The following is a 21,875-nucleotide window of genomic DNA, read 5'->3' as shown; positions in this document are numbered from 1 at the left end:
CAAACAGAAAAAACCTTATATGGAGAAGAAAGAGTATGATAAAGGAACAGCTGTAAACTCCACCTCACTTCAAGCCATGTCATCCAAAAGGAAAAAAGACAATACATTAAAAAAAATTTTTTTTTGTAGTTGTAGATGGACAGAATGTCTTTATTTTATTTGTATATAGTGCTAAGGATCGAACCCAGTGTCTCGCACAGGCTAGGCCAGTGCTCTGCCACTAAGCTACAGCCCCAGCCCAAATACACTTTTTTTAAGAAGTAAAAAATAGTAAAGGAAAAATGCCTAGTTTCCTCTTGATAATATAAAGATGATTCCAGAATTAAAATACAAACTCAAAGTACTAAAATTTTGATAAAACTCAAGATATTTTAAAAGCTAAGGAAATATATATTCTAGCTACATAAAACCATTTTTAATACCCTCTTAAAACACTGTCTTTAATACTTTCTCAAAACTATTTTTTTGTTTTTACTAAAGATGTATGTTATCTTGAGATGAGCTTTCTATAAAAGCTTGTGTACAACAACCACATAAGAAAATAATAAAACATTTTAGGTTCAATTCAGGAAATTCTAAAATTTAAAACCACTCCCAATCAAAATATGACCACTTCAAAGAATAGGGGATAATTTCAAAGACAAGACCAAAACAGCTTTTGATACAAACCACTGCATGTTGCAGAAGCAGTAACCTAGTTTCATTCTGAGTGTAGCATTTGCTGCCCTCAAGAGATCTGCAACTTTCGAGCAAGTTTTTTTTCATTAAATGCCAGACAACAGGTAAAGCAGTTGGGGCGGGGGGCGGGGGGGGGACTTCAATGGATCAACACATTTTCATGCTGCAACATATCTCTACTGTAAGGGAAGAAAAGCATATTCCCCATGAATATACACATCACATTAACAAGTCTCCATTAGTTACTGGTAACACAACACTAAAATTTTAACACAAGGCTGAACTACAGAATGTGTGGCAGTTTAATGACATGACATGTGAGGAGAAAAACTCCTCATCACACAAAATTATTCTTGGCTACTTGCTCCATGGCACAATAATTGCTCGGTAATAACCTGAGCTGGGAAAACAGATGGAAGACATTTGAATACACAAAGGTTTCTTCCACTGGATTTCTTTTTTCTTTCTTTCTTTTTTTTGGTGGTGGTGCTGGGGATTGAACCCAGTGCCCCATACATACTAGGCAAGTACTCTACCACTGAGTTACAGCCCCATCCCTTTTTAAAAATTTTATTTTAAAACAAGTTCTAAACTGCCCAGGTTGACCTAGAACTTGGGATTCTCCTGCTTAGGACTCTTTAGTAGCTGAGATTACTGGAGTGAACCACCATGCCCAGCTTTCTACGTGGAATTCTTAATCATCTTTTCCCAAAATATCATTCTCTATATTGCATTGTGAATAACTGCATATTTCAGTAAGGCAAAAGCCCCAAACATTCATATTTCTGAATATGAATGTAAAACAATATGTTCATTCCACTATCTCCCCATAAACTCCAAAGAAGTTACTTTTAGGTTATAAAATAATTAGCAACACTACACACATTAGACATTTATATTTTAACTGCACCAGAATATCTAAAAAATGAGCCTATGAGCAGCAAAGGCACCAGCCCAGACTCCTGGCCTGCAGACAAATGAGTAGGTGGAGGAAACATTTATGTGGGGAGATGATTTTTATACAATGTCTTTCTTAATCTAAGAAAACCACAACTCTTCACAACATACGTCTATAAATAGATGCAATCAGTCAAAAAACTTAGTAAATGTATTGTTTGCTTGCTTGCTTTTGTTTTAAAATAAATTTGTCATAACTCAAATCCAGTGCATGGTCAAGGTAGCCAAGCCAATGATGTGACCAAACCTGCCTGGAGACTGGGGATTTATGACTAAGTCTAATTCCTCTTCATCTATGAATGTTAAAGAAAATTTTCTATTAGTGATATGGATTTTTATTGTAATATCTTTAAATTTTTTCCTTTTCCAAGATCAAAGCACTTTCACATTAGTTCACACTCATGCAAATTTTCTAACACTACTTTTTGGTAACATTTTATTTTAGGTACTGAACGTTGAACCCAGGGTTGCTTTATCACTGAGTTATATCCCCAGCCCTTTTTATTTATTTCTATTTTTTGAGACAGGTCTCTCTAAATTGCTTAGGGACTAAGTTGCTGAGGCTGGCCTTAAACTTGCAGTATTCCTGCCACAATCTCCTGAGCTGCTGGGGCGACAGGTGTGTGATACTATGCCTGGGTTTGGTAACATTTAAAGTATGTAGCTGGAGCAACCAAAGATAGTTCTTTGTTTTGGTACCGGGGATTGAACCCACAGATGCTTTAACACTGAGCCATATCCCCAACCTCTTTTTATATTTTATTTAGAGATAGGGCTCACTGAGTTGCTTAGGGCCTTGCTAAATTGCTAAGGCTAGCTCTGAACTCATGATCTTCCTGCTTCAGCTTCCCAAGCCACTGGGATTACAGCGTGCCCCACAAGGGCCTGGCCCAAAGATAGTTTGGTTATTTTTTTTACTTTTGTTTTATTTATTTATTTAATATTTATTTTTTAGTTGTAGTTGAACACAATACCTTTATTTTATTTATTTATTTTTATGTGGTGCTGAAGATTGAACCCAGGGCCTCACATGTGCTAGGTGAGCGCTCTCCCGCTGAGCTCCATTCACAGCCCCATTTTATTTTCTTATTTTGAGACAGGGTTCCACTAAGTTGCTGAAGATCTTGCTCAAACTTGCAGTTCTCCTGCCTAGCTTATATTTCACTCTCATCACTCGATGAGGATTAGATACTAAATAGTAGCAACTATTATATCCAGATGCTAATTATCTTTTAATTTTTCAGGGACAGTACAATGAAATGGAACCAACCACCTGTCTTCATGTGGAACGTCTCATGTAGATCTATCCATTGGCACAGTTTTAGGTCTACACTGCTCCAGTGCACAGCCAGTTTGCCAGCAGCTGGTGTTGAAGCTGCTTTTTCTCCAGTGGATACGATACATACCTTTGACTCCCTAGGCCCAGTGAAGGGACAAATATCCAAGGGTTCAAGGGTGAGCAGAAGAACCTTTCAGATCGTTTTCTAAATCTGCTGTACATGAGTTAACAAGGATTCTCTTATTCAATGTTGTACTGCTGTCACCTACAGTAAAATGGTCTGGAAAACCAGATGAAAGCACAGCCCATCAGCATAATACTCCCCATCAAATGTAAGCCCACCTTCCTTCTCTGGTTTATTCCTTCCACCCTGAATCAACAAATGCCATGCATCTTCTATTTTAAACTACACACTTGCACATTTTATTACTTCTAAAACAAGAATGCCACATACTTTCCTTCTTTTCTGAGAGATTATTGATTTCTTTCTTTTTATATTTATTTTTTAGGTGTAGATGGACACAACACAATGCCTTTATTTTTATGTGGTGCTGAGGACTGAACCCGGGTCCTGCCCGTGCTAGGCGAGCGCTCCACTGCTGAGCCACAATCCCAGCCCCATCTTTTCTTTCTTTCTTTCTTTCTTTTTTTCAGTTGTTGATAAACCTCTATTTATTTATTTATATGCGGTGTTAAGAATCAAACCCAGTGCCTCACACATGCCAGGTCAGTGTGCTACTGCTGAGCCCCAGCCCCAGCCTCTGAGATTATTGATTTTTAAGTTATTTTATGATCAAATCTACAAAAGAACCAAATAAAGCATAGCCTGAGTGAGGCTACAGACCTCAGGTTCATTTGGGGCTGCTTTCTTTCCCTTACCTCAATATTTAATGATCCAATAAGCTAAGCTTTATTTCTTGAAATTATCTTGTTCTTCCTATTCTAATTACTAACAAGAACCCCAGTTCAGGCCCTCATCACCTCATATTCACACAATTATAATACTCTTTCTGCCTCCCTCTTTCAAACCACCCTACACAGAGATTTTCAAAATTTGAATCATGTAACTCCCTAGCCACAAAACCTTCAATGGTTCCTACAGCAATGAAATAAAGTACAATTCAGAAAGCCTCTACCACCTGAGCCCAATCTTGGTTCCAAAATTCATCTTCTCCTTCCCACCTAATGTCCCCACGCTATTTATGTTACTCATCATGCATACGACAGCACTTTCCACCTCTACAGCACTTTCCACCTCTAAAATCTTGTCATTCTTTCCTTCTACCTAGAATACCTTCCAAACCCCCTATCACTATAATAAAATCCCAGCCATCCTTCAAGAACTAGCTCCAGTGCACTTTTTCTTAAAGCCTTGCATGACTGCCTGCACAGAAGGGATTTCCCCTCCCAAACTTCCTTTTTGTTGTTGATGTTGTTGGTACTGGGGCTTGAACCAAGGGAAGTTAAATTACTAAGACTGGCTTTGAACTTCTGATTCTCATGCCTCAGCCCCCACCACTGAGTTGCTGGGATTATGGGTTTTGAAGTTTTGAAGCACCCCTTCAAAACTTCTGTGACACAGAGCTGTCATCTAACATACAACATCCTAAATTGCACTTGTTTGTCTACAAATGGTATTTCTCCCACTACAAGCTCTTTGAGAGAAAGAAAATAAATTTATACTTTTTCATTAGACCTAATGCATTGCTCTGCCCAGAGGCACTCATGAAACATGCAAAAGTCAGGACCACTTTACTATTAGTTCATTAATTTAACTGACATACAGGACAAATGCCATGTCTTCCTTCCTCTTTGCCTCCGCAAAAGGAAGATGTACTTCAGATCTAGTGTGTGCTTTCTCATGTTACTGCTCTGCATTTTTGCTTCTTAGAATACAAAAAAGAATTTTTTCAGTTTTTTTTAAAGTGGTATGCTAATGAAGGAATACGTTAAGAATTCCCTTTAACTGTGAGGAAAAGTGATTTTTTAAAAAGCATTTTTTAAAGTCTTTATTCTATTTATTTATTTTTATACAGTGCTGAGTATCAAACCCACTTCCTTATACATGCTAGACAAGTGCTAAGCCACAATTCCAGCCCTGGAAAAGTGATTTTTAAAAATGCCAATTCCTGCTAGGTATGGTGACAAAAGCCTGAAATCCCAGCAGTTCAAGAGGCTGAGGAGCATCATGAATTCAAAGCCAACTTCAGTAATTTAGCAAGGACCTAAGAAACTCAGATCCTGTCTCTAAGTGGTTAAGCACCCCTAGATTCAATCCCTGGTACCAAGAAACAACAAAAAAAGAAAAAGCCAATTTCTTCCTTCCTTGCCATAAACTAGAAATGATTTAAATTAATATAGTGAGTTTGTGTGATGATTTATTTGCTCAGAAGGAATTCTTCACATTAGAAAGTGCAGAGTGAGCCCATGCATGGTAGCATAGGCCTGTAATCCTAGTGACTCATGAGGCTGAGGGAGGAGGATCTCTTAAGTTCAAAGCCACCCTCAGCAACTTAGTGAGGCCCTAGGTAACTTATTAAGACCCTGTCTTAAAATTAAAAATAAAAAGGTTGTGGATGTGAGTTAGTGATTTAGTGCCCCTGGGTTCAATCCTACCAAAAAAAAAAAAAAAAAAAGAAAGTGTGGAGTGAGAGGTGAAAGGTACCCAGCTATTACCCTATCAAAACCTACACCTTTTTCTTCTTCAAGAACCACAAAGATATTTTTGTTTATTTTTGTGTAGTACTGGGGATAGAACCCAAGGATGCTCTACTGCTGAGCTACATGCCCCATCCTTTTTATTTTTTATTTTGAGGAAGGGTCTCAATAAATTGCCAAGACTGGACTTTGCCAAGGTTGGTCTTGAACTTGTGATCCTCCTGCTTCAGCCTCCCAAGTGGTGGGTGGGACTACAGGGGTGCATTACCACACCTGGAGAAATTAAGATAGTGAAACCATCCGGCATAAGACACTCTTCTCTACCACTCTCAATAGCTAATTTCCTTGTAAACAGTAGGAAATTTTCCACGTGTCCTGGAGATGGGGGCTTGTAACTACGCTAAAAAGGGTACCACTGTGCAAGAAACACACTGTAGATGTTATAAATCTCGTTTCCGCAAAGAACACAAAAAGGGCAGGGAAAGCTCCTCAGCCCTACCTTAAAATTGCCTTGGGCAGAATTGTCTGTGAATGTCAAAAGATAATTTTCAAAGATATTAATGTCAAAGATAACTTACATTTGTTTAAACGAATACAGACATCCAGATACAGTACATATAGTACATATACAAGTATGATATATCTAATGACTAAAATTAATTTGTGAACAGGTAAGTATATTTTTATTTATATTTTTATTTATATTTTTATGCTTAAGTATACAGTTGAAAAGCTTAATATGTTTCCAAATAGAAAAGGAATACTTGTTGAAGACTAATGAAATCTGATAACTCTGAAGTCTAGTTAATAGTAGTATGCCAATGTAGGTTTCTTAATCCTAAGAAACAAACAATGGTTAATGAAAGACTGAATCAATAGGGAAACTGGATAAGGACTATATGCTACTCTCTGCAACTTTTCTATAAATCTAAAATTATTCAAAAGGTATTTTAAAAGAAAATTTACAGCACTACTATATATACTTTAAATACTATAGTTACTTTAAAAGATTTTCTGTGAATTAAAAAAAATCAGATGTCTTTATCAGGTGATTTTTCTCAAAAGCAGATTTGATTTTTAATGTTTTTTAAAGCTTTGATTTTTTTAAGCAATGTCAGGTTTACTTGGTAAAGACTATCAATTAGCAAGTGGGCTTGGTTTTTCACCAGAATCCATGTACAAACATGTGTAAATATGTCTTATGGCATAAGTCCCAAACTGACTAATGCCAAGATAACCTGACTGATTTGGGCATAACAGGCATGGCCAGCTATGTCTCATGACACTATGTGAATACAGAACCACCTTCCTGAGAGCTGTTCAGCACTATTTTCCTACCTGTAAGGTGTGTATACTTTCGGACCCAGCCACAGAATTATAGTTATAACTAATTTGCCACTAGAAATATATAAAGATGTGTGTGTGAGGACATTTATTATAACCAAAAAAAAAAAAAAAACCTGAAACAAAAAATGGCCCATATAGACATAGGCATTGTTATGGTTTGGATGTGAGGTATCCCCCAAAGGCTCATGTGTGAGACAATGCAAGAAGGGTCAGAGGAGACATGATTGGGTTGTGAGAGTCTGAACCCAATGGGTGATTTAATCCCCTAATAGGGATTAACTGAGTGGTAACCGAAGTGGTAGAGTGTGGCTGGAGAAGGGTGGTTTGGGGTATATATTTGTATCTGGCAAGTGGATTCTGCTTCCGGACTACCACGTTAACTGCTTTCCTCAGCCACTCTCTCCCGCCAGGATGTTCAGTCTCACCTCGAGCCCTGAGGAATGGGGCTGGCCTTCGATGGACTAAGACCTCTGAAACCATGAGCCCTCAAATAAATCCTTCCTCTTTTACAATTGTTCTAATCAGGTCCTTTAGTTACAGCAGTGAAAAAACTGCTTAAAACAGGCATGCTATGAATCCATCTGAATTATGATACAGATTTACATTAACTGACACAGAAATATGTCCACATAGGAAAAAAAAAAACATTAAAGTGTGTAAGCCAGGTGCAGTGGCCTATACCTGTAATCCCAGAGGCTCAGGAAGCTGAGGCAGGATCATGAGTTCAAAGCCAGTCTCATAAATGGCGAGGTGCTAAGCAACTCAGTGAGACCCTGTCTCTAAGCAAAATACAAAAATAGGGCTTGTGATGTGGCTCAGTGGTTGAATGCCCCTGAGTTCAATCCCCGGTACCACCCCCCACAAAAAAAAGGATGTGTGTAAATGGGATCATATAATCTCAATATGCAAAACCATGAATATACTCATGCATAGGTATACTCATTGAGAGATGTCTCAGGAGAAAAGTAAAGATAGGGAGGGGGATACATTTTTTTCATATTTTTCTATATTCCTTAAATATGCATTTGTAATCTTTTAGAAAAATAATAATGCTATTAATTTTTATGTTACTAGAAACAATCTGTTTAACACCCAAATAAGACATTAAGGACAGTAACTAAATATACAATTTTTAAGTGATTCCTATTAATGACAAATAGCAAAATATCTATTATTAAACTTACTGTAAATTTTAACCCTAGAAAGCTAAGAAATATAAAAGTATCAGACACCAGCCAAAGGATTCTAGGTTGTCAATGTGAACCGCAACATTAACAATATAATTTCATCTTAAAGATAGACATGATCACAATTTTAACTCCAAAGGACAAACTATAGATATATATCAGGTTACTTTATATGGATTCCATTTATAAATATACACCCTGCTGATAATGTTTGTACTTTAGCTGAAAAGATAAACCAATGGATTCTTTTGCACAAGTAAACATAACTCTCTCCTCCTCTTACCAAGGATTCTTTCTGTATCAGTGAATTTGGGAGCTGAGAGAACATAATGCATCCAATATAACCCTATTACATAAAAGACAAGGAAATGAGAGCCTCATCACAGTTAAAAGGCAAGGCTCCTCTAATGGCAGAACTGGGCTAAGTACCCAGAATCTGATCAAGGTTCAAAATTAATTATTTCTATATACCTATTAGAATGCAAAATGGACAAAAATAAAATATTAATAATGACACATGCTGAAAAAGATGTGAAATGACTGGAACTTCCCCCCCCCCCCCCAGTACTGGGGATTGAACCCAGAGGTACTCCACTACAGTATCACATCCCCAACACGGTCTCAGTAAGTTGCTGAGCCTTGAACTTGTGATTTCATGCCTCAGCCTCCAAGTCACTGGGATTACAGATGCCTACCAACGTCCCCATCAACTGGAACTTTTCATATTTCCGGTGGGGATACAAAATAACACACCCACTAGAAAACAGTTTGGCAGTTTGGGGTAAAGTTATACACATACTATATGCTACAGCAATCTTACTCTTAGGTATTTACCCTCAAGAAATGAAAACATATTTACCTCAACACCTGCCTGTGAATGTTTATAGTAACTTTGTTCATAATCACCAAAAACTGGAACCGATTCAAATGGCCTTCAAATGGTGATTGGTATTCAATTAGCGATACACTCATATCATAGAATACTATTTGGCCATAAAAAGGAAAAAAGATACACATCAAAACTTGGACAAATATTGGGCTGGGTTTGTGGCTCAGCGGTAGAGTGCTCACCTAGCACGTGCCAGGCCCTGGGTTCGATCCTTAGCACCACATAAAAATAAATAAATAAAATAAAAGGTATTAAAAAAACAAACAAACAAAAACCTTGGATAAATATCAAAGGCATTATTTTTAGTGAAAGAAGCCAGCCTTGAAATGTTATATACTTATCCTTATTTATATAACATTCTCCAAAAGACAAGACAATAGTGACAGACAGTAAGTAGCTCAATGTTTGCAGGATAGAGGGCAGGGGACGGGGTGAATACAAAAAAATAGCAAAAGGGGATTTGGGGGATGATGGAGCTTTTCTGTATCTTGATTGCAGTAGTGGTTACACAAACCTACATATACACTAACATTCCCAGAATTGTATGTATACAAAAATGTCAATTTACTATTCATTGATTTAAAAATGTAAAGCAATTACTCAGTCTCTGGTTTCTAAAAACCAGAAGTATTCATGGATTTGAAATTTCTTCTCTTTAATTTTTCAATTAGTAAAATAAAATGTTTTAATGGGTCTTTTCTTTAAAAATATCTGTACCAAGAAAAAGGACACTTAACTTGGGAAATTAACCTTACCTCACTTTGTCTCTATTTTCCTACTGGTAAAATGGGGGGGAAAAATAACACCTACCACCTAAAGGGGTTATAAGAAGAATGAACTGTAAATACTATATAAAGGTTTGTTAAATAAATATATTCATATTTATACACACTGTATATGCAACTTCAGGTATAGAAATTTAGAAATTTTGTCCTTCTGGAACACTAGGCTCTCTGTTTATTGTTTTTGTGTTTGTTTGTTTGTTTGTATAATGAAGATTAAACTCAGGCACTCTACCCCTGAGCTACATCCTCAGACCTTTTTATTTTTTATTTCAAGACAAGATCTTAGTAAGATGCTAAAGGGGGTTATACTACAGAGTTTAAGAAAATCTCTTTCTACATATTTATTGGCTCTATCAGTTTTACTTAACATAATGAACAGTAGACAGCGTATGCATGTATCTGTGCACAGGTGATATGCGTGTGTTTAGCAATGACAAGTGTACTATCTCTGAGAAGACCATAGCTTCAAATGTTGGGCAAAATGGGATCCAACCTAAACCCTTTCTAGATTTTCAGTTTTTAAAGAACTACCCCTCTATATGGAATAAGGCCATAAATATGATTTTTATCACCCTCTTGCACCCTTTTTAATCCAATAAGCATTTATTCAGTATCTACTTCACGAAGATACATTTTAAAAAACACTATATAAGGTCATGTTTTTTCAAACTGCCTGTCCCAACCAATTTTTCTAAATGAAACCAAACTAAATAAAAACTACCATATTGTCTCACAGATAGTGACACAAAGTTTTTGTTTCAGATGTGGGTGTAAATGTAAGTGAAGAGTGTATATGCATGTTCCGATTCTTTCTACAGATATGGCCCAACTGCTAGGACTACTGCTAGACAGAATTAAACACACATCAGCTCTAGATTTGGAATAGCCCAATCCTGCAGCAGTTAGCTGCTGTGGACAGGTCTCTCAGTACTCAGTATACCACCTGGCTTTAGAGACCTAAGACATCTTCAAAGAAATAAAAAATATCTAACTTTCCATATGAGGTGATGAAAGGACTGAGGAGAGACTGGAAGACAGAAAAAACATCTCCTAGATATGGATTATCACATCTGACAACATGGAATGGATGCACAAGTGCTTATTTCTTTACCACAATCTTACAGGAAGAACTTTGCCATTTTAAATTAGGTATTTTCTTTCTATTATGCATGAATTTTCTAATATTTAATTTTAACATTTTCTCACTTGGCAATTCTTCCCCCAGTGGTGGGGGATTAAACCCACACAGCTTAATATCTGCTCCAAGAAGGCAATTTTTTTTTCCTTAACTTACCATATTATACATGATTTAATTTGTGTGTGTAGTATGCTGGGGACAGAACTGTCAAAGAACCAACTTTGCTTTTCTCTTAGAGTAAAGCAAGATCCACACTAGGATCACAGAAGATTATCTGCTTTTTAAAAAAATAAGTCTTTGCTATATTTTATATATATATATATATATATATATATATATATATATATACACATATATATACACACACACACACACACACACAAATATAATCTTTCTCTTTGTGAATACCTTTTACATAAAAGCTATATTCCAAGATAATTTGGTTTTACCTACTAGGGAACTATAAATAGCCTGGGTTTTTTTTTAAAAAAAAAAAAGATGACTGATGCCCTAAAACTTATACTAAAGTCTTCATATTTAAAATTCTACTACTATTTAGAAAATTACCCAGCTTATTTCTGCTCTAAATGAGATAAATTAGCTGAGTTTTGTGTAAATCTAACAAAGTCAATGTTAAAATTGTTACCTGCCTAGTACCTCAGCTTAGTCACTAGTTGCTTTGAAACAAGATTTCTCAGCCAGCACTGTAGGTGATTCTTTATGGTGAGTGTTGTTCCATGTGTTAGAGAATGCTTAGCAGTATTCTTCTGCTCCTCTACTCACTAGATGCCAGTAGCATCTGGAGGCAAAATCAACTGTGATTGAGAACCACTGCTTTATGGTCTCATACTTTAATAATTATTTCCATGTTTTGGGGATGGGGGTACCACTGCAAATAAAGGAAAAATTTTTGATCAAATGCAGTTTTTAATAGGAACACTGATGCCTGCACAGTTATCAAGCTGCAGGGCTACATACAGTTATATACCATCTTATTTGGTTGACAGGTCTACCAAATCCTAAAATATTCAAAACAAGTTTAACTATATTTAAAGTATTCCATATTGTAACTTGTTTAGAACTTTGGAACTCCAAAAAAAAGTTAAATATGTGTAGTTATAAAATGTATATAAATAAAATAGTTTAATAATTACCAGTGCAGGCAGGATTGTGATATATATATATATATATATATATATATATATATATGAATGAAATATCATAAGAAATACTTAGCAATTACAAAATCATATCTTTTGGGCATTATAACTTTTTATTCATTATAACTTTTTATTTTCTTTTTTGAGACAGACTTGAACTCCTGGGCTCAAGGGATCCTCCTGCCTCAGCCTCCCCAGTAGCTTGGACTACAGGTCCATGCCCTAGCTCAGGTGTTGAAACTATTTTAAAGACATTTTCTCGGGCTGGAGATGTGGCTCAAGCGGTAGCGCGCTGGCCTGGCATGCGTGCAGCCCGGGTTCGATCCTCAGCACCACATACAAAGATGTTGTGTACGCCGAAAACTAAAAAATAAATATTAAAAAAATTCTCTCTCTCTCTCACTCACTCTTTAAAAAAAAAAAAAGACATTTTCTCTCATATTTAACCCCTCTTTATTTAAGGATAGAAGAATATGGGGTTTGGTCTTAGGTTGCACTGGGATTTCTCTTAATATTGTGAAAATCTTAGACCCCCAAAATAGTTGGAAGTTATTTTGTGCAACTAAATATTTAATTTTTAATTTAAAATGGACCATTGAAATTTTCCTATAAATCAGTTAAGGGATATATTTTAAATTTAAATACTTAATACGCATATACCCTGTTAAGTGAAAAAGAACATATAATGAACAGAGCAGCAGTATTGATGATAGCCCCAAACCAGAAATAATCCAAATTTCCATCAATAATAGAATTAATAAATAAATTATAGTGCATGCATATAATAGGGTATTATTAGTTTCATAGGAAAACTAATAATACTAATTTCTCTTTATGAATACCTTTTATATATAAACCTATATTCCAAGATAATTTGGTTTTACCTACTAGAAAACTATAAATAGCCTGTTTAAAAAAAGAAAGAAAGATGACTGGTGCACTAAAACTTATACTAAAGTCTTTATATTTAAAACTCTACTATTATTATTAGTTTATTATTTATTTACTATTATTAATTTCATAGGAAACTAATAACAAAATCAGATACAAAAGAATACATGCTGCATTTATACAGTACATTTATATAGAGTACATGCTGCTTATATAAATTTACAAAAGAGATTGAGGACATACTCAACAGTGGAGCATAAGCTTAGCTGGGTACCCAGCACCAAAAAAAAAAAAAAAAAAAAAAAAACTTCCATAAACCAGGCAAAACCACTTTATGATGATACGGGATATGAAAACCATTTGGAAGAGCAATAACTAGGAAAGGACATAAGAGGCTCTGGAACTTTAATAATGTGTTTCTAGTTGGGCACAGTGGCACACACTTATAGTCTGATCTACAGGGGAGGCTTGAGTCCAATAACTGGAGGCCAACCTGGGTAACATAGTAAGATCTCACAAACATTTGTTTCTTGGGTGGAGTTGTGGCTCAGTGATACAGCACTTGCCTGACAAGTGTGAGGCACTAGATTCGATTCTCAGCATCACATATAAATAAGTAAATTAATTAATTAAAGGTTCATCGACAACTAAATATATTTTTTAAAAAATCTGTTTCTTATTATAGATGCTGATTATATAGAGAAAATTCACTAGACTGCACATTTATGATGCCTCTACTTTTCTGTGTGTACTGTGATTAAAATTTCACTCAAAAAAAAAAAACATATATCAATACACACACAGAGTGTGAAACATGTGACTCCAACCCAGGTTCCTTATCATCCAATTTAGCTTGCAACAGAAGCTGGTATTATCAGTTTCTTATAAAACTAGTAAGTTTCTTAGAGTTATTTTATGATATACAGGATAATCCTCAAATATATTCACTCTCCCATAAAACAAACAGTTGCACACTCTACACTGTCTGTGCCTTTTTTTTTCATGAACACTTTAGAGATTTTTTCCATAGCAGTATACAGTGTCTTCATTAATTTTTTCAGCTATGCAATATTTATCCTATTGTTTGAATATAACCTGTTTTTAAACTTTTAGAGTTAATTTTGATTTATATAACTTTGTATATTTTTAAAAATGGGGGGATGCTAGGGATGTAGCTCACTGGTGGAGTGCTTGCCTATCGTGCGCAATGCCCTGAGTTCGATCCTTAGCACCATAAACAAAACAAAACAACAGAGAAAAATGTGGGGCTCCCTACAATGAAGAACTTTCAGGAAAGGTAATTTCAAACTCCAGATCTCATAGTATATTAATACAGAAAAGTCCCCGGTCATTCCAGTCATTTTCCCAAGGTAAACATAGATTTATCCATTCAATCAAGATCAGAAACATTCCTCTCCAGCAAAAACAAAACAAAAATCCAAAATTACCATGTGTTTCAGTGTTCATAAGTCATTGATATTACTTTAAATACATTAAAATGACACATTCAAACGGGTGAAAAACTTTCACAAGGTCCTAGTTATAAGTCTTCTCATTTTGTAGGTCACACAGTGTAAGTAAAAAATTATGCTCCATTGAATCCCAAAAAAGGAATACAAATTCCAAAGCTGAAAAATTATAAATGTTATATTTTGCACTAGCATTAATGACAAAAGGAATCAGAGAGACACTGTACATCTTTGTTTAACCCTCTGATGCCACATGCACAGTAAACATCAAGAAATTAGGCTAGAAGCCAATTTTTTTCCCTCTCTCTTCTACCCTTACAATCTGTTCTTGTCACACACTCATCGGTCTATCAAAAAAAAAAAAAAAAACTGAAAAGGCAACCAGCCACCCCAAGCTTAGAAGAAAAAGCACCCCACCCCCCAAAAAAGTTTACTTATCAAAATGTTTTATAATTAAGGAAAAAAATATGTAGTCCAATCATCCAAATTTTGTTTTATTAGTCATTCTGGGCTAGTATGTAATTAGTATATATTCTGACCAAGATTAAGTTTTCAAAGTATACTGCAAATTCTAAGGTGAGTCAAAGACCATTGTTTGCCAATCTTTCTTTATCAGTTTCCAACACTAGTGACTAATTCCTTCAATAGGCAAACCTTTAGATAGCTCAACAGTAAAAGAAAATAAGGATTAGCAAATTCCCTTGAAATAAATCCTAAGGCATTTCTGATGTGTCTCCCTTATCTGAACAGTCTTTAGGTAAATCTTGTGGGCTCAGAGACTTATCACAATGCTGCGAAAATTACAGAATAACTTAATTCCATAAAACCAAAGAAATTCTATTTTTAAAGTTGTATGTACTACATAAACTACATACATTGAATGTACATTTCAAAGTAATTAGTCTTTTAAATGATATTTTTAAAAGGAAAAAAGGAATGTCTTATTACCTGAAACTGTCTTTAGGATAAAAAGAAGTGGCTAGAAACACAATCTTTAGGCCTAAAACAGAGTCAATAAAATCTGACAGGCAAAGAAACCTTACATTTCCTTCCTTCCCCCACCAAAGCAAAAATGTACAAAGCACTCAAACCTGTAGCCCAAATAACAGTTTATGATCAAAACCTCAAAAAAGCAATGGAAATTCTATAAGAGAAATGTTTATAAGTATTTTTAATAATCAAACACAACTGCTACATAAACAGATTAACTAAAACAAGCAACTGATGTCTTCACTGATTCTATTAAGCACTTTAGAGTTTGCATTAATCATGAAAATTTATACTAGACTTTGCTCATGATTCAACTCTAGACACAGAACTCATTGAGATATGTTAACGTCCAAAACACTTCTTTCACCACATAAGCTTTGAATAGGCTTAAAATAAGTACAGCCTGTGAACACTGTAGAATTTGCAGCTATGTTTTATTGTCTCTACCAAGTTCAACCATCCATAAAGTAAGAAATCAAAGTTCCAATAAACACATTACACCTGCAAGACTTAGGTATGCTGCAAGTCCAATATTTGCATTTTTTTTCATCCCAAATCTGCACAAATGAAAGAATGCCAAATCATAGCACCGGACCTCTAAATCTTGTCTTAATCCAAAATGATCTGTAGTTTCACTCTGACTTGTCTGTGTTCTACCATTTGTTGAGTTCCTAATATGAATACACACTAGGAACTGTGCTAGGAGATCGCAAACATTTATTTCAAGTCCTCAAAACAAATTTCATTCTGCTGATGAGAAACTGAAGTCAGAAAAAGTCAAGGTGATATGTTCAATGCCATAAAGCCTGTAAATGGTGTAGGTCAAACTGAAAGCTAGTTTTACCTGGCTCCAAAGAACCATCTCCTTTTAGCTAATGACACTAACTGCAACACCAGTTTGCCTCTATCAAGGCTAATTCATGTGATAACCATCTAAAATGATGACAATAGCTACCTAAAACAGTAGCACAAGACCAAGGAGTTACCAATGAAGAGATGTAGTTACCTACTTCAGAATAACTAGTTCAAAAGGACATGATTCAAAATAGAAGACCATCCACTTCTTTTTTTTGGGGGGTGAGGGGAGTCTCTCAACTGACTTTTTAAAACAAGGGAAATGAAACTCAAGAGTATATTCACATTTTTGGTAAAATTATCTACAATCCTAGAGAAAAGTGCGACTTTTTTTTTTAACAATTCACATTATAGTTTACTTTGACTTCAGCCACTCAAAAATAAAATCACATCAGTAGCATTATTAACCAACTTTCTTTTTCCTGCAGACTTGAAAAGTATTTTCTTACCACACCACAAGAGTACTTCCCATACTTAGAGCAGAAATGGAAACAGCTCTGGGTGTCGAATCAGATCTTGAGGCCACAGTCACAAAGAGTAGGTGCTGTTTCCCTTGAGTAGGAGCTGTTGATCTGAAACCTCCTAAGGGAAGGGTGTCTGAAGAGGAGTGTTGGAGAAACTGAAGCAAGCTGCTTGTATTAATGAGGACGAACTGCTGGCACCACTACTTCTTAAAAAGTATCTCACTGCTCTGCAATTGTTTTCCAGCTTCCAAGCCCTGAAGCTGGCAGGGAGAGAATGCTGTTCTTACAGCCACATGCGTTATAGGATCAGCTGCTATATGGGCATATGGTTGTTTAACTAGGAAAATGATTGGATAGAAGAGGGTTTACAAAACTAAACCAAGGAACTACACAGTTCCCTGAGATTTGAATGGTCTGTCTGTATACTATGTTGACAAAGAAAAATAGTATATTTGCAACTTTGAAATGGTTTGGGTTTAGCATAGGCAAATCATTTCTGATAGCAAAACTTCAGGTGTGACATGAACAAAAAAAAATGTAACCTGTAATATAAGCCACTTCAAGCATGTACATTAGGTAATAAAAATGCAAATATGCAATCTCAGCATGTTTTCAAATTTCACAGGATATACTTCATAATTATTGAAATAAATGCTATTCTTCAGGTGTGTGGAACAGGTTTTATGCAAGATTCCTACCTCGCCTTCCAAAGTGCCAGTTAAAACCATGAATTCCTTAGACTCTCAGAACCCCAAAATATGCAAAAAGAAATAAAAGAAAATATAAACAAACAAAATATAAAATGAAAAATACTGTCAAAATTATAAACTCCTAGAGAGCTGGGGACTGCTTATTTAACATCACTGCCCATCTTAACACTATCACAAGATTAAATGTCCCTTGATTGAAACATTATTAAAAGACAAAAGCTGAATACAGAGCAATTTAAGCAAAATAACTGATATTTACAATCTTATTGATAGAATGGTGCAAAGTTCATCCCCAGCTCTAGACTCCAAACATGAAGCCCAAATTCCTTAACTACAATTAAAATCCTCCCATTAAAACAAAAATTTTAAATGGTTGATTTTGACGGCACTATTACCTTTAATAAAGATATGAAATCATATTTAACAAAGTTGAAAAAAATTCTCATCGTAGAGCAGGTGCTTTATTATGGGTATGACAAAGCCTCCTTTTAAGAGATCAGATCTAATTTAGCCGGCACATACAGATTCCAGGCAGGCATTATAAACAGACTACTTCACTGTTGAAATCTGCTACATTTAGAAGGAGATGCCAGGAACATACAGTATCAATTGGTCACATCTAAACAAATTATTTTGACTCTAGTTTTAACTTTTTCTGAAAGACTCACATTCCCTTTTTAATGGGAAGACAGAGACATAATACCTAACTCACTATAACCAAAGAACAAAACACAAGGCTACATACATATGTTTGTTGTAGTTTACCGCTCAGGGCCAAAGTAACTAATCCTTATAAGAAAAACAAAACACAAAACTCAAATTCCTTTCACTTTTGCATAATGTGGATCATAATCTGAGATCCCAGGAACAGCTTCAAGATGACTATAGTCACATAAAAAATTATGTGTTTATTTCACTGAGAAAGGGGCCCTAAAGGTTTCCATGACCCCAAAGAAAGGTTAGGAACCATGGAAAGAAACATTTCCAGAATTGCTGAAACTTAGCAGTGAACATTTTAAGCAAAATTATACTAAAGACAGTGTCTATCTAAATACATGTGCACAGTGGAGACACAATTAACTAAGCTACCTGGGAGTGCTCTCAATTAGTGCAGTGCACCACTCACAGAACATTCCCACTCTTACATCACTTGCCTTCAGCACCGACACCACACATCCCAGCAACAGCACCTTTCCTTCCCTTCCCTAAACATATACATGTTGTCAACAAAGCATGTGCTAGTTGCCATTCCCAGAACAATACCGGCCTGGTCATCCTCTGGAAAAACAGAGATCTTCATCCCAAAATATCTCCCGACTTTTATACTACACCTTGACCATAGATGTTAAACATTACAACAAAAAGGATAAAATTCCCACGGCACCATATGTATCTAATGAACTGGGGGAAAAGCATCACTCAGGTGTTGCTGCGGGTCCGCAGGAGATGTACACAAGGAAAACACCATAATAATGATGCTTGAACACTGGGACAATCTGGGGGCAATCAAAGACCGACAAACGCAAGAACATCCTGTAACAAGATTGTGGAAAGCACCCTCCTCCAAAGGCGAAGGCACATTCCTTTGATTGGCACAAGCCATTCTCACAATGGATCCGCGATGACAGGGGCTGCTCTGCAATCAGGAAGTGTGCGTTTGTATGTGGGGGTGGGTAGGTGGGATTCTCTAGATGTGATCAAAGAGTGGTCCACTTCAAAAAAGAATACACAGGATCTTAAATCCTGAAGACGGACTTCGAGGTGAGGGAGGGGCAGTTATTATTTGTACAGAAGGCATCCCTCGACAATGAACATGTTACGTGGAGAAGTAACGGGGGTGTCACTACCTTTGGTGTCTCGGATCTGAGACTCTTCAGCAGAGCCTGATTGGCGGGGAGGAGGAGGTGGGGGTGGAGAAAGGTCTGCATTACCCACTGGGGTGAGAGTGGGGCTGCTGGTGGCGGGTGTACATCAGATGCATGTTGTCCCCAGTGGCACAATACTCCTGGGGGCTGGAGGTTTGGGCGCAGCCACAGGGCGGGGAAGGCAGTGAGTGCAAGCTACCAGCTGCAGGGCAAGAGAACGCTCGCAAGAGAACCGGTGCAAACCTCCCCTCTGCCGGCTAACCCATGCCACCCCAGCCTCCCCTCAGGCCTCGGGGCAAGTGGACTCGTTGCAATACTGCAACCAAGCCCAGGTCCGTGAAGGAGCGGGCGAAAGGGCAAGAGCGGGACGCCCCCGGCCCAAGCTCGGTGCCNCACCCGGGCCGGCCGCCTCCGCCTCCGCCGCCTCGACCGCTGCCTCGGCGGTCCATCCCTGCGGCTGGGGGCCTGTAGCCGCGGCGCTCGAGTAACCACCGCCGGCGGGGCCGGCCCCTCCCCTGCCCAACGTATGCGCTCAAGGCCGCTCCTCAGACCCGGCCTCGGCTGCCGCCGCCGCCGCCGCAGCAGCGCTACGTGGCCGCCGCTCCGACGTCTCGCGACTCCCTTCCGAGCGCGCGAGGGCGAGCGGGGCCGGTGGGGCGGGCGGCGCGCGGGGCGGGCGACAGAGGAGGGGGTGTGCGTGTGTGGATGTGTGTGTGCGAGAGGGGGGGGTCAGGGAGGGAGGCGAGAGAGCGCGCGCGCGTGCCCGAGGCCCCTGCGCTCGCCGGCCCCCCGCCCGGCAGGGATCCGATACCTCCCTCCGCCCGCCCCCCCTCCCCCGGCATCCCGGCTGCGGGGAGCGGCGGCGCGCATGCGCAGCCTTTGGGCCGGCCCTGGCGCACCTTTTCTCCCTCCTGCCACATTGTAAGCGCTCAGCGGCGCAGATAACCGCCGACTATCCGCTCCACCCCCGCCCTCGCCCACTCCGCCCACTCCCGAGCGCCCAGGTAAAGGCGTGGGCTGCGCATGCGTGCTGGTCCCCGTGGGTCGGGGGGCGTGGTTGCTGAAAGGAAGCCGAAATGCAGAGTAGGAGGGAGTTGTGTGCTGGCAGTGTGCGATTCCACGAAGTTGGGATTAGGGAAAAGTAAAGTGAAAATAGGGGCAAAAATAGAAAAGTAGGCCGAGTGGAAGTAAAAGCGCTTATAGAATAAAAATTTAAAACTTGATTGCTGGCCTCATTACTGGAGGGCAGTTAGTGACAGGACAGAAATAACAAGATACAAGATGCGAGCAGTAGTGATCGTTCATGAGATGACTGGGTTGGTTAATAAAAACTGAAGCAACTTAAAGATTGCCAGGGTGGTCAGAAAAACAGGTTTAGAGCTGCATTAGTCCTATAGTCAGGAATAGGGAAAGCTGTGTGTGCTGGAGACCCAGAGATGCTGCAAGAAAGGAAATCTCCATTGTAAGTATTACAGCATTATGACTAATTAGCTATTAATCATTAATACAATTAATGATGCTATTAGCTAACAAGGTAGCGTTTATCCAAGTTCAGAGCCAAGAGAGAGTGTCCATAATTGAAAGTGTGTAGGGTATAGGGAGAGGAAATGATTTGGCAAGCTGAAGGTCCAAGTTAGAAAAGACCAATGCAATAACCCTGAGGTCAGGATGACCCTCTCCCACCATAAATCAAACTTCCCAGAAGTTGTCCAGTCTTGTCTTAATTGAAACTCCTTGCGTTATTAAAAGCACACAACTAATGTTATTGCGTTAAAGCTGACCTCAGTAACACGTAAACATTTTCAGTACAGGTACAGCTACTTTTCTTCAAAACAGAACACCCCAAAAAAATATCCTGCAGGGAGTAAAATGACCTGAGGCCAGACAAAATCAAGGAAGAGATTGAAACTTTACAAATAAAGGGGTCCAAGAGCTGACTCCATCCTTGGCCCCTTCCAAAAACAGATGCTTGGCTTTTATTACACTTGAACTCCAGACTTCAGGGATCATACTTTTGGCAACTTTTGGTCATTTTCTTCAGTAGTGAGTATTTTACTGGATTAACACTAAAAATTATATTTCATCAGCTAAAAAAATCATCAGGCAGAACAGGAGGAATTATGTGTTAGTAATAAAAGGAGAGACTCTAACGCAATATAAGAAAGAAATTAGTGCCTGTGGGGGTTGGTGAACCCAGAATGTTTGAGATGTCTATTTGGACACTTGATCCATTGCCCCCCTCCCCCGCCACCAAGATCAGAGTATCCTGCTTGGAAGAGGGTTATGCAGAGTGATGGCCAAAGAACAAATTGACCTTCCAAGTGCTATGACTCTCTGAAGGACTGCTAGTTATTGCAATAGTAATAATATTACTTTGCATTTGAAGAGTGCTTCATGGCTTTTGCAGGGAGGTTATGTCTATCATTTCATCAGATCTCCTAACAATCCTGCAAGTCAGAGAGGACAGGTATTATTTCCAATGAAGGAAGTTCAGGCCAGGAATGTTTTAATGGCTCAGCCAAAGTCATCCAACCTAGTAAACAAAGGAGCCAG

General features: G+C 37.9%; 1 protein-coding gene across 1 annotated transcript in view; it reads right to left on the bottom strand.

The window, feature by feature from the left end:
• The window catches only part of Znf652 (zinc finger protein 652), a 53,166-nt gene extending 33,121 nt beyond the window's left edge, over positions 1–20,045 (bottom strand). Inside the window, exon 1 of the mRNA XM_015495509.2 lies at positions 19,719–20,045. The gene's annotated coding sequence lies outside the window, so the exon portion shown is untranslated. The remainder of the gene's footprint in view (positions 1–19,718) is intronic.
• Positions 20,046–21,875: the final 1,830 nt, after the last annotated feature.

The sequence above is a fragment of the Marmota marmota genome, unplaced genomic scaffold (genome assembly GCF_001458135.2).
Source record: "Marmota marmota marmota unplaced genomic scaffold, marMar, whole genome shotgun sequence".
NCBI classification, from domain to species: domain Eukaryota; kingdom Metazoa; phylum Chordata; class Mammalia; order Rodentia; family Sciuridae; genus Marmota; species Marmota marmota.
The sequence above is the reverse complement of the archived record's forward strand: the minus strand, read 5'-3'. Positions and strand labels throughout refer to the sequence as shown.